This window comes from Arachis hypogaea, chromosome 3 (genome assembly GCF_003086295.3).
Source record: "Arachis hypogaea cultivar Tifrunner chromosome 3, arahy.Tifrunner.gnm2.J5K5, whole genome shotgun sequence".
Classification (NCBI taxonomy): Eukaryota; Viridiplantae; Streptophyta; class Magnoliopsida; order Fabales; family Fabaceae; genus Arachis; species Arachis hypogaea.
Window position 1 is genome coordinate 140,883,682 of NC_092038.1, and position 15,282 is coordinate 140,898,963.

Consider the following 15,282-nt stretch of genomic DNA (forward strand, 5'->3'; position numbering starts at 1 on the left):
AGTTATTATTATTGTCATTGTCTTCTTCTTCTCTTTTTCAACAATGTCGTTGTCATCCTTTTTCTTTTCTTTTTATTTTTTTTTATTTTTTCTCTTCATCCTGGCCTCCTTTATTATTATCATCACCAAGTCGTCGTCTTTATATTTTTTCTTTTTTTATATGTTCAAAAAATTAAAGTACAAAAATTTCAATTTACATCATAAAAATTTTAATGCATTATACAAAAATTTTGATATACAACACAAATTTTTAAAGAATCAAATACTTAGAACATTGATATCCAACTAACACCATAAGATTTTTATTTAGTATCGGAATTTTTTTGTGCCAACATATTTTTGCTTATAACAAAAAATAGTTGAACCATATAATAGTTGAAAAGTGAAAAGCAGAGAGAACTTCATCATATGTAAAATAGTTGAACCATATTTTGCTAACAAATGTTGCTTATCATCAAAAAAATAGTTGAACCATATTTTGCTCAATATATTTTGCTTATAGCAATAAGAAAACAAATGTTGATGCATCAAAAGAGAAAGAAAAAAAAAACAAAAAAATGTTGAATTTTAACATCAATTGGTTAATTGCGTTGATATATCTTATATTTAATTAACACTACTAGCCCCCATGTGATGAATCAGCACGAATAACTGGACGACAGGTTATATGTAAGTCATTACTTAATCTAACCTTATTAGTAGTAATCCGCTGACAAAAATCATCAGCAAATAAAAGTATAAAACTACAATATATTGTAGAATATAAATAGAAACTTAGACAATACCAACATGCAAATATAGAATGTATTTCTCCAACTTAATGAGTTCAACACTGCTTATCAAACTAAAACGCAAAGTTTTCTCGTTTTAGGAAAGTTGGTCGTGGAAGATAGATATGCAAGAATAATTACCTTATTTGTCAATAATTGTCACTCTCATCAAACTTTTATTTCGTTTAGAAAAATCAAAGAAGGGGCTGGAAGAAGGTTTAAACTAACTGCAAGTTGTTTTAATTAAATTTTTTTAACAACATTCATTGGTTGTCACGTTGAAAATCAAATAATAATCACCCATCGATATTTTCAGTCCACATGAAAAAAATTAAGTAGGCCTTGTCCTTGTCCAATTGGTCAGCAACTTCAAGAAGAAGATTCCAACCAAATAGGGTTGGATCATCTTAGATATGTATACCCTTATTGCGTGCCCAATGACCAAAGAATTTTGAAAGAAACATTTCCAATCTTTTAACATTTCAGTCATTTAATTGACGTTAAAAAAATATATATAATTATGATTTGTGGGCTGAACGCATACGGTAATAGCTAGTTGTCTTTTGAATGCATGTTTGACTTTATTTAACTGTGTTCACCAAAAATACTCATCCTAGAAATAATTCAGAGTCCTAGTGGCTTGTCTGAAAAAAGCAGAAGGAATTATGATTTGTGGAACATATATGATGAAGCGTAGTTATTGTAATTGTTATATACTTTATTAAATTGTGTCCAAATAAACATAATACATATTATGCATGAAATTTGATTCAACAATAATATGTGTGTTTAGATTAAGATTACAGTATGGACGGAATTTTGCACTACATGCTAACAATTAATTACTAGCATATATAAATCATATAGAATCATACTGTCCCAATCATGAACCATAATACTTTAACTACCACTATATGAACACTGTAACCTTATCTTCGGTTGATTTGTGAGATCAGACGAAAAGCTCGACACACACGCACGCGCGCGCGCACACACACACATATGAATTCTATCGTACTCTTTCTAAAATAAAGGATAAATTATCTCTTGTAATATATATTAGTGATTCACCAGTTGAGTCTTATAACGTGAAAGAGATCTTTACGAATGCAATTAATGCACTTAAGGTAGAAGAGAGCTTATGGTCCATAATGATAGAAGCCATAAAGACATTTGAAAAGATTCTTTAGATCCTTAAGTCATAAACACAGTTAAAGATACTGTTAAATACAAGTTTTAAAAAATTGTAGATTTGGATCCTCATGAGATTAAAGACATTGTTGTTGATGAGGTGAAGATCAATAAAATTTGCAAGATGAGGTGACAATTATGCACAAGAATTTAATCATTTTCATGTGACAAGTTTTGCGGATAGTAAACTCCGAGAATGTTATCACCATACAAAAGAGGGTGGAGGAGGCACAGTGGATGTACGCTGAGGTTGGAAAGGAATTGAGGAGGCACAGTGGATGTACGCTGAGGTTGGAAAGGAATTGCGCCTATGTAGTAGAAATTCTCCGTACCTCGGTAACACAAATGTTGCCACATGTAACAAACTGAATACGTACTTGCACCTTGTTGATGGATTTGTGATTTCACCGCAAAAATTTTTTTCAGTAGTGACAGCCACCACCACCGTAGACTGGTGGTGTTAAACTAAATTTAAATAATCACAAGAAAGAGAAAAAAAAGTAGATAACATATACCTAATTATTATAGTTAACATTCAACTTAATTATAATTATAGGCACTATATAAATCACAGAAGGTAATTTATCTTTTATTTTAGCCATATATATATATATAATATTATTTTTTTCTCTTAAGAAAATATATTGTAACGGATTATTATAGATTCAAGTACATATACTAATACTACATATTTAGTAGGTAAAAATATGAAACCACACGAACCACGGTTTGAAGTTGCTCAGACGGTTGAAAAATGAATGTGCTTAGAGGTGCTCCATTTGTGTAGAACATTGCCAAAGACATCATAGAATGCAATATCTAATTGAGTTTGAGTAAGCTGAAGAGACATGAATCCTTGTCCATCATAATAGAACATTAGAACTTCATCTCTTCTGGCTTCCACCAGTTCACGACACCCCTCCACGCCTTTGACCCACCACCGCTAGTTAAAAACTGGATTGGACTGGTCAAATTCATGCACATACATATCCATTATTATAGCTCTCAAATAATTAAAATCATTTTATACTATAATTTTGTTTGATTCCAACGTATATATTATTCCTCGTTTCGCTTTCAAATGAAAAGACATGTGACATATATAATGTGTGAAGCTCATGTATATGCAAGTAGGCACAAGTTTATTATGATTAATACATAACAAACCTTTCAAGACTGCTTATGTGCTGTAGGCAATGATCGTGTCCATTTATGTAAAGATCAACGTTGTTTTCCTGAGAAACAATAATAAAAAGAAGAATTTGGCTGTTAATGGAAGCAATTGCAGATTATTTATAGCCTTGCAAAACATCATCTGCATTAGGTAAATAAGCATATAATAGTAACCACTAACCCGATTCATCATTTTTAAATAATAAATATATATGTTTTACGTAACTATATGTTGTCTTATATATTTGTTCACTAAAATTAAAGAACTTGGAATTTAATTTGGAGAACAGAACACAAGTCACACTTATAATACGAAAATATTTGGTAACTGAAAATAATTAGTCAAAAACAGTCAGAATTTATTTTATTTAGTATTAATTAAATTAATGAATACTAAACAAAATAAATTTTGAATTTTTTTGTCTTCCTAATATTACCGTTTATAATATTGAAATCATCATTTCCTCAAACACTTGTTCATGCTTATATTTAATAGAGTAAGGTACATTACATACATATATATGTAGGTATATATGGTACCTGAAGAATAGGAAGAAGAAGGTTTTGAAGCTCTAGTGTGTTGCCGTGGAAGCCGGCGCTTCGAATAGTATGGTGACCCACCACAATCTTCCAGTTTACATTTGATTGTTTGAGAGCAAAATGGAGATCCGTGAGGAGATTGGAAATGTATCGGTTTCTAGGCAACACTCCTCTCCAATCATAAACATGTTGTGGAGGTTGAGTGAAGTACTTATCCACAAAGGGAGTTGTATCAAGAAAGAAAAACTCAGCTACTCGTGCATCCACAACATAAGATCTGAAGCATATCCATCTCTTATCAACGTGTCTAAGGACAGAGCATCTCCCCTGTAATCATGGTTACCCAGCAGAGTGTACCATAGCTTCTGCAAGCTTGGAGCAGTATAGATTTGAGTGCATGAATAGTCAAAGGCTGCATCATCTGTTCCTTTTAAACCACTCGGGTAAATATTATCGCCCGTTGATATCACAAAATCGATGTCCAATTCCTTTCCAACAATACCCATCTGCCAATAATAATTCATGTATTGTTATATTTTTAGGTTTTATTTTCCAATTGAACTCTGATGAAATTAATTATCAGCTCCTAATAACGTTATAAAATTAAAACCAATAATGATAATAATTCAGACCTAAAACTAACTATAAAAATATGTTTTGAATATATTAAAATTAGTCTCTATATATTTAATTTGTGTGTATAAATATATGTATAATTTAATTATTTATTTTTTATATATATTTTATATTTTAATGTGTATTATATATTAGTAATTAATTTTAGTATACAATTAAAATATATTTTTTATTGAATTTAACATTTATAATTTTATCTATATAATATTTATATTTGTACATAATATTATTTAATTATTAACAACAATTAAAAAATACAAAATAAAATAAACGATAATTAAAAATGCAACATGGGATAATTTTAGTATGAAAAAGTTTAGAAAATTAATTAGGGTACCAGCTAATTTTGTCAACTCTTTTTGGTGACTAATTCTGTCAACTCTAGTAAGTAGTAAGTGTGAATAGTGTAAAAATTAATCCCACATTGAAAAAAAAAAAAGAAAGAGTGAGGAGTTTATAAGATGAGATGCTTATTAACTTGACACATTAAGATTTTGAGTTGAATGTGGTATCTTTTCATCTTATGTTTTCTTACTTGGTTCATTTTCATCTTATGTTTTTTTTTTCTTCTCAGATTTAAATGTTTCTTTCTCGTAAGTTCGAATTTTTTTTCTTATATTTTAGATATTTTTTCTTTTTGAATTTTGAAATTTTTTAATAGTTTTAGATTTTTCTTAGGTTTTGGATGTTCTTTTTACTAGAAATTTAAAAAAAAAATTGGATTCGTTTTTGTTACATTTTGGATGTTTCTTTTTATTTTTTAAAATAATTTTGAAAGTTTTAAAATGAATTTTGAACTTTTTAAAACGATTTTTGAAATTTTTAAAATGTGTGCACTTGTGTTTTTTTTTTATTTACTGTGAGTAATATTGAAAAGTGAAAATAGGATTAGATTTGGGAAAGATTGAAAAATTTTTTTGTTTAATTATTTTGTTGGTCTTTATAATTTCATTAAATTTACAATTAGGTTCATATACTTTTTTTTTTAAGTTGAGTCCTTACACTGTTTTTAATTTTGTATTTAAGTCTTTATTAATATAAAAAAATATTAGAATTAACGAAATATTTTTGCAAATTGAAGGTACCCACAATAAAAAATCTAATTAAATTTTTTACTATATATTTTTTAGAAAGAATATTCTGTTAATTTTAATATTTTTGATATAAAAATAACTAACATAATTATAAAATTAAAAGTATCGTAGATCTAATTAAAAAATATATATATAAATTTAATTATAAATTTAATAAAACAGTAAAAACCAATAAAATAATTAAATTATTTTTTTATTTCATTGATTTTTTTTATTACAACCCATATTATAATTGGTTAGAATTGGCGAACATCTTAGTTGATTAGCTAACAAAGATGTTTTAGTATACTTTTGGCTCGGTGCCTGCCAAGTAAAATAATATAATGGAAGAGTCTAGGAGCCATTAATTTTTGTGTTTTTTGGCCAACACTTAATCATCAAAACAAAAATGAGTGATTTTTTACCATTAGATATAATCTCACACCATTAAAAACAATATTGATGGCCAATTAATGGTTACAAAACACCAAAATTGCTGGCCCCTAATATTCCTCCTATATAATTATAAAGCAGTAACGGTAATTAGGAATGGTTATATTGGATGCATGATGCAATAATATGAAAGAAATGTACCTGAAATGCAAGTTGAGATTGATTGTAGGTGCCTCTTCGTCCCCAGTCACCAATGACAAAGAGGGTGAGAGAGCCATCTGGTTTAGGTGCATGTTGAAAGCGGTGAAGCTTTGCGGAGGAGTAGGAGGCTACAGCCAAAAACATACACACTGCGAGGAAGCCCATGCTGATGAAGAAGCCAGCTGGCTGCTTAACCAGCTCTTTATATCACTTACCATGTCATCATGATCATCCAATTATTCCTGCATGCGTGGGCCCAACATACATACATTACCATAAACAATCAAAGCTAGCTAGCATTCATCAATTTCACCAATCACCATCGTTGTTTGTTTCCCAACTCCATGTGCTTAATTATATATCTATGATCTATCCTGATTGGGATAAGAAAATGAAAGTCTACTCATACAACTGCCTCTCAAACTCACTTCTGTATCTCTTCACCATTCATCTATCCCTTTATATATGCAATAATTATTTTTAAGATAACATACTAAGCAATTCTGATTTTATATATGTGTATTGTCTTGGTCATCTTACAAATACAACAAAATTAAATTTGTCCGCTATCAATCATTTATTCTTATTAACTCTTATAACTAAACTAGTAATAACTACTTATGTCTCGTGAGTTATTTTTATTGGAAAGGGATTAAAAAAATAAAATTATTTTAGTTCACAGTTAAACACTTAAACCGTTTCTCTCTCACTCTAACATCTTATAATGACAAGTAAAAACCAAAGACTACTGTGCTCTTGCCGCCACCGCCTCCTCTCTCCCTGATCAAAACCAGTCTCTTCCTCTTCTTCCCTCCGTCGTCAGCTGCGATTCCTTCTCTTCCTCTCTATTCGTGTCTTGCCCTTCAGCACCGCCGTGACGCTCCACCAGCAACGGCTGCCGCTGCAACTGCATCTTCCTCTCCCGATTCTTCTTCTTTTTTCGAGTTCTTCTTCCTCTTTTTGAAGCTCGAGTTTTATGATCACACTTTTTCTTTGTTTAAGTTAATTTAGGATTTAGTTATACGTTAAATTATAGTTAGTAAGTGAAATTGGTATCATATACTAAATCTCCTTGTTAAAGTTTAAATAATTAATAAATAGAATTTTTTTATGTAACTATATCAAATATTATTTTAGCTATTAAATTTAATTTACTTGCTTATGATATTGAAAGATATAAAATTATTATTATAAAAATTATATTATATTAATGTAATAACTTCTATGAATTAATGAGAACGTAAAGAATTGGTTCTAATTAAGTATTCATTATGTTAATATATATGAATGCATAGAAAATATAAAATTATTATAAATAAATATGAAGTAATATATTAAGAAGTTATTATTGTCAAATAAACCTCATGATGATTGGATGAACATGTATAACAATAATTTGCTAAAATTTTTTAGCATAATTGAAACAAAAATGTATACAACAATATAAACAAGTTAATATATGATGCCCTTATAAATGTATATGATAGTATAACCAAGTTAATATATTCTACTGGATTGTTGTGAATTTAGTTGAGTTTTGATTGGTAATGTGGATTGAGGTTAGTTGGATTTGTGAAAACCGTAAATGTGGATATATGTCCAATTTTATGGGAGGTTATGTCAATTTTTTTTTTAAATAATATAAATATTGAAGGATTTGTGTTGTATATATATATGTTGATTAGTGTTAATTGGTATTCTCTTAGCAGACATGATGACAGATAACAGAGGTGTCACGAGTGGGTCTCGTGGTCATGGTAGAAGGAGGGTTTCCACTGGTATTCCAGAGATTTCTCGGTCATCGCTCTCAACCTCGACTACCCCGTCGACAGGTAGATCCCGCGGACCAGCAGTTCATCATGGTCGCAAATCTCAACTATGTAGCTCATTCTGCTATGCCCCCTCCACGCCCTACAGCTCCAGTAACAGAGTCTGCGGTGGGTGATTCCTCTAATGCGTCCCAACCAGATGCCCCTCCACCACCATCCATCATACAGATGAGGATTTGGCCTTATAGCATGCAGGCGTGAGTACATACTATTTTAATGTCTTTTATCCATAATCCATTTTGAATTTGTTAAGTGTTATGTGTTTGCTAATATGAAGTTTTTCATTGATAGGTTTGCACCAAATAACAATGCATGTACACAGGAGATCTTCAATGTGATTAAGTCCATGTACAACCATCCATGGTCGAACTACACGAAGATCCCTGCTGAGACCAAAGGGAGATGGTTTCATAAGTGGACGGCAAAAATCCAATGTTGTTAAATTAACTGTATTTTATTTTGGCTAACTAATGCTGTTGAATTACTTTGTACAAGAGAAATTTATATGGGATAAGGAACATGATATCTTGATCAGGAAGATCTACGACCACCGGATAGCTAGGCGACTTCAACAGATGATGCAGGACGTTTGTCAAGGGCATGATCACCTCATGATTTGGCTCCGTCTAGATATTAAGAAGGAACTGGACATCTATTTTAGTACTGATAAGGGGTTCAAGCGTCGCCATTTGACGAACAGAACTAACAGGGCTTTGTCGAGGTCGTCGAAGTATACCGGTGGGTCGGCAACTTTCATGAATACAAGGAGCAGGCTAGTATATAGTTTGTTAATCTTTGTTAATTATTACTTGAATTAATTGTTACTTGATTTATTTTATTAGTTGGTTTCAATATGTGTAGTCTAAGTCGTGGGAGTGTGAGGCGACATTAGCGGAGACCTTTATATCTGTTTCATTGTATTTTACTTCTTTGACTTTTTATTATATTCAGACTCTTGATATTTAATAAAATTATTAGTAATTTTGAATTTGTGTCCTAATTTTATAAACAAAAATTTTAATTTGACTACTAATTGTGGGCTAATTGTGCAAAAAATAAAAAAGAATATAAAAAAAGCATATTGTTGGACTTACCGGCGGAATAATCCGACAGTACTTAGACGCCACATAACATAATATGGCGCCAAAGTTACCGTAAAAAAATTCTGACGGTAACCAACTGCTTATTTTCATCACAAAATTCGCCGGTAATTAACGTCAAATTCAATCCAACAATAAACTAATTACCAGCGGATTTATTTAATAAATCAGCCGATAAATCTAACGATACTAAACGTTTTTATTGTAGTATTTATTAGATTTAATTATTTTTTAAATCTTATATTTTCACTAAATTCCTAATTAATATTTTTATTATTTAAAAATTTATAATTAAATTTAAAGATAAAAATATTTAAATTATTACTAACCATCTTTTATGTAACATGTATCGCAAAATATTTTTTTATAAGTAAAAATTTAATTAATTTTTTTATCTGATATAACAAACTTTATTACAAATTTTTAAATCGGATAAACTATTAAAATAGTTTTAAAATATTATCTTTATAGGAGAATCAAAAAAATACTCAAATCAAAAGCTAGATTAACTTAATTAATACATTTGATTTAGTTATAGTGTATTATGCCCATAAATCAAAACTATTATATTCGATTTACCAGGGAATGTAAACCAAAATCACTAGTTTCGATTTACTATGGGCATAAATCGAAGTTTATTATTTTAATTTACTATTTACTAACTATTTCAACGTTTTACTATGTGCTAGGTCTACTAAATTGAAGCTGTCTATTTCGATTTATATATATCCTTACTAATTCGAATCTTATTAATTCGATTTATCTTGAGAATGTGTAAATTCGATTTACATATAAACACAAACAAAACAGCCATGTAATGTTTTTACATTTAAGACTATCATATAATATTGACTTTCATTTGGTTTGATTATGTACTTTACCCTAAATTTTATCATGTTACTATTAGAACAATTATGTTATATAAAACGGAATATTGGACCACAAATAATAAGCATAAGCGCAAATTTTATAGTAATTAAAATTTTAATTTATCATATTAATTAGTTTTTAATATTTAAATAAATAAAAATAGAAATATATTTTTAAAAATATATTAAAAATTATATATTTAAACTTGTATTTATTTAAAATTTAAAAAATAATTAAAAAATTTAGAATTTTCAATGATTTAATTTGTAATAGTAATTAAGTGGGCAAAATGCACAATTAAACCAAATCCAACTTAATATTACACAATTCACCCAAATGAGAAAATGTTTCATGGATCTCCCATTAGTACATTTCTATATAAATCGAATGAGCCTCATTTGATTTGTCAACTCTCATACTAATTCGAATCAGCATAACTCGAATAACTATGGAAAAATGTAAATCAAATCTATCTAAGTCGATTTATGCATGCATGCATTCTAGCCTAGTAAATCGAATCACATTGATTCGATTTATGCGTGCATGTAAGGTCCATGGTAATTCGAAACAAGCTGTTTCGATTTACCCCTGGTTTTATCCTTATATAATTCAAATGGGCTGATTCGAATTACTATGCATACGTAAATTGAACTAGGCAAATTCGATTTACTGTGCGGCCAACCTATATAAATATGATATGAACGTGAATTCCTTATGAGAGTAAAACACAATGGCTAGCGAGGATAGTTTTCTAATATTGGTGCACTATAAAGGGTCGATTAAGAAAAAAACACGTTCTGGAATTAAGTTTACTGATAAGGATCCCCTTAGTGTTTCACTGAAACCTTCAATGAGTTTCACTGAGTTCCTGAATTATATAATCCAAAAACTGGGATTGCAAGGCGTGAAACGGGTTGAGAAGTTATTCTATAGAATTCTGATTTCAGTTTTGCGGGATGATGTAAAATACGATTCGTTTGTCATAGGGAGTAATGAAGATTTGGAAGTTCTGTTCCATTGTCGTCGGTAGTTTTTCGAAGTCAGGACCCCTGAGCTGTTGGCCAAGCTTGTAGATGTGGTCTTCAACTCAGGAAGTTTGAACCGTAATCCCCAAATTCCAGCAACGGCAACCTGCTGTTCTAGTTCGAAGCCTGTTGGTGCCTCTTCATCCGTGCTTGTGATTTCACCTGGGGCAATGTTGGTTGCCTCCCCATCCTTTGCAGTGGTGACGAATTGAAGAAGTAGGTATTACTGATACGGCGCCGGTTTCATTACAGGGTGGAACACCGGATGGTATAGACGATGTACTACGGGATGATGATGACGATGATGATGTGGAGCCGAACATCATTGCCGATGATAGTGGTGATGACATAGCAGGTAGTAATCCAGCTGGGGGTGGTGGAGCGTCTAGTTCAGGGACTCAACAGTACCTCCTCCACTTTTCAAATTTGGACTTGGATGCCATGAGACAGTAGGGGGTGTTGGGAAAACTCAACACAGGTTTAAAACAAGAACCTGTCTAACAGTGGAAGCACCAAAAATAATTTTTTCACAACCTATGCGATTAAATAGGCAATACCAAAGATACTCCAAGCAACAATTATAATGGTAGAAATTAAATAATCAGACACCAGAATTTTAACGTGAAAAAACCCCCAAAAGAGGGACAAAAAACCCACGGGACCTAGTCCAACAAAATCTTCTACTATTAGAATAATGGGTACACAAACAGTCTTCCTAGTGACACTAGGGCATCTCAACAATCAACAAAATACATCACCAAAACTGGTGGAATCAACATAAACCCTCCACAAAGTGGGTATCCTAAATCAGACAAAAGAGAAGGCAATACAACTAACAAGTTATATTCTAATGTTCATCTCTATACCAGGAATAAAATACTGAAATTTCATAAGAAATGGAGCGAATTTACCAAGTCAATGTGATCAAGATGGCAAAGCTCTTTTCCCCCAATTTTCTTCTTCCCTCGACGTCGAAACCCTTTTCTGTTTCTTTCTTTTCTTTTGAAAAGAGAGGCTTCATTCTCTCTCTCCCTTCCCGTGGCTTTATGCCACTTTCTTTATTTTTGTTCTTTTGTTTTTAAAATTGTGGGCCCCACTTAGTTGGGGACCCACCAACAGGGGTTCCTAGCGAACCTGTTGGATTTGGTGTCAGAGATACACAGGATACTGGAGGACTAGCGGAGTTTCAGGTTGATCAGCAGTTTCAGGATAAAAAGGAGGTAGTATTAAGCGTGAAGACCTATAGCATTCGACGTGGGGTTCAATACAAAGTGGGCCTAATAAAAATAAGTTTAATATTAATAAAAATTTTGACTTAATCCACGTCACATGAATTCTAAGTAAAAAAGCAAGTCAATACCCATACTTTCTTTAATAACAATCCGAATCACAACACAGATTCCAATTACAACTCTTACTTTAACTAAGTTTCACTACACATTATTTTCACTACTCATATTCTTCTACTTATTTATAATCACTATTCAAATTAAGACTTGCTCCGTCAAACCTCTAAAAATTATTAAGCCACTAATTTAACCACTCTATCTAGTTTAACAATTGTAAATAATGACTAGCGTTAAAAGAGACAAAAAAAAAATATTTAATATTGTTTTAAAAAAAAATGTATGCACTAACCTCTTCATTGATGACACCAGCAATATGGACAACTCTGTCCAAACGATAAAGACGGTCCGAGTTATCCCCCATCAGCAGATTTTTCGGATGTTGGAGTGCTTGGGTTTTTTATTTGTGATTCGAATGAGCTCAATTCGAATTCTATTTATAGGGATACTCGTAGTAAATCAAATGAGTCTCATTCGAATTACCATGGGCACACGTTGTATGTAATTCGAAACTGCCCAATTCGAATTACTACCATATGTAAATCAAAACAGGTTGTTTCGAATTATTGTGGGCGTACGTGCATGGCTAAATCGAGCTACACTGATTCGATTTATTAGAACAAGATACATGCATGCATAAATCGAATCAGGCTGTTTCGATTTGCATGTGTCATTATTAATTCGAATTTGGGTCATTCGATTTACTATGAGAACAACTAACTCGAGTTTGATTCATTCGATTTACATAGAGAGGTGATTAGGGAGATCCATGTAACGTTTTTTCATTTGCGTGAATTGTGTAATATTGAGTTGGGTTTGGTTTAATTGTGCAATCACAAGACTTTTTTATACAAATAAATATATAAATACACATGAAGAAAAATGGTTACCGCATAACCATTTTACTATTGGCGCCCGCGAAATAGAATTGCACACCAATTCTCCAATAGCGCTTGCGAAAAATTTTATAAAAGCATTTATATTTAAATGATATGTGAAAAAATATAATTGAAATTAGTGCATCTAAAGATATTAAGAATTTTGAATTAAAAAAATGAGAAAAAAATTAGTGAAGGGATTAGTTTGGTGCACAATATTCAATATCACGACTAAAATGAGTCACTTAATGCAAAGTAATGAACTAATTTAGTGTATCTACAATGATGACATAGTGGATGACACGTGGCACAAACTGACGTGACTAAATAATATTGTGACACGTGGCATAATCGTCCACATCAGCATGCCACGTGTCATTGGTCAACACATCATCATAACACTACACGTGGCCAAATTGAGTGACATGTGTCACTGACAATCCACGTCATTCAGCCATATCATCACGCTGTTAAGAAAAATGGGTCAAGAATTAATGTGGTACATTTTTGTCTATCTCAGAACATAATTAGTGCAATTAATATCTCACAGATGATTTTGGTACACGACGTCAATTTCATAGACCATTTTAAGGTTTAACTTCTTAAAATTATATGATTTTTTGCATTATATTTTGTATGAATTTACATTATAATAACGTCACTCCTATTTTGTTAATACTACTCATTCGAAAAAAATCTTAATAGGATAGATGAATATCATATTTTTGCACATTTAATTGAAAAAGTCAATATATTTTATAATGATCTTTTTTTTTTGTAATTTAAATATTCTTATTTATCATTGTTATTATTACTATTATAGTTATAATTATTTATTATTAGTGTTATTATAATTAGGTTTAATTACTCTGTTAGTCCTTATAGTTTTGCAAAATTTTCAATTAGGTTTTTATACTTTTTTTTTCTTTTAATTGGGTCCCTGCACTAATTTTTTTTTCAATTAAGTCCCTCTTAGTAGTAATTGACTTAATTGTATAGGAACCCAACTAAAAAAAAATTTGGTACAAGGACTCAAATAAAAAGTAAAAAAAGTGTAGGGATTCAATTGAAAAAAAATTGATACAGAGACCCAATTAAAAGAAAAAAAAGTATAAGGACCTAATTGAAAATTTCGCAAAATTATAAGGACCAACAGAGTAATTAAACCTTATAATTATTATTTGTGTTGTTTATTATTATTATTATTATTATCTATTTCGCGTCCGTTAGGTGAGAAATGACCGACGGTCTGTGAGCGTCGGTTGTTCGTTATCCATTTTGCCGGCGTTAGGGGTGGCAATGGGTAGGGTAGGGTAAGGTTTGGAGTCAACCCTAACCCTACCTGTGGGTACCCGACCCTACCCGCGGGTTAAAAAAAAATGCAACGTTATTATATAACTTGATGATAATTTAAAATAGAATTGATTTTTATGTAAAAAAAATTTATTAAATTATCAATTAATGATCTTCTTTTAATGACTAAGGATCTTTTGTATTTAGTGAGAAGTCTTTAGTTCAACATCCACTTAAAATATATTTTTATATAAGTATATAATATATACATATATAGGGTGCGGGTTGGTCGGGTAGGGTTGAGGCTCAATCCGCACCCTACCCGACCCGCACGAAAACCCTACTCGCACCATACCCTACCCACTGCGGATCGGATTGGCAACCCTACCCGACCGGGTGGGGTCAGATTGGATACCCGTAGGTAGGGTACATATTGCCACCTCTAGCCGGCGTCTTGAGAAAATTGGTGTACATTTCATTTCCCGAACGTCAGTAATAAAATAGCTCTGCGCATTGTGATGATTATTTTTCTTCATGGTATTCAAAAAATAATATACTACTAAATTATCAAACATAATACATCTATACTATCTAAAATAATCATCCGAGTATCAGGAATAACAAACATCTAATATTAATTTAATTTTAATTTAAAATTAATCCTATTATATGCATTGTACGGCATATGTATTGGCTCTCTATACTTCTTGAATTCCGTTAAGGAGTCAATAGAATATTTGTACAATGTGTACAATGGACTATTTATTTGGCCCAATATAAATTAAAAAAATGAATATTCAGAATAAAATACTATTAATTTCTCAAACACAATACACCCATACTATCCAGAATAATCATCTGCTACCAGATAATAAACATCTTATATCTGAATCGAACATTCCTATACCCCAATCCCTATACTTCCTCTATTTTTATATATTTATTTGTATTAAAAAAAAAAAAA

General features: G+C 31.0%; 1 pseudogene; it reads right to left on the bottom strand.

The window, feature by feature from the left end:
• Nucleotides 1-1,989: 1,989 nt before the first annotated feature.
• Nucleotides 1,990-6,253, bottom strand: LOC112734718 (purple acid phosphatase 4-like; annotated as a pseudogene).
• Nucleotides 6,254-15,282: the final 9,029 nt, after the last annotated feature.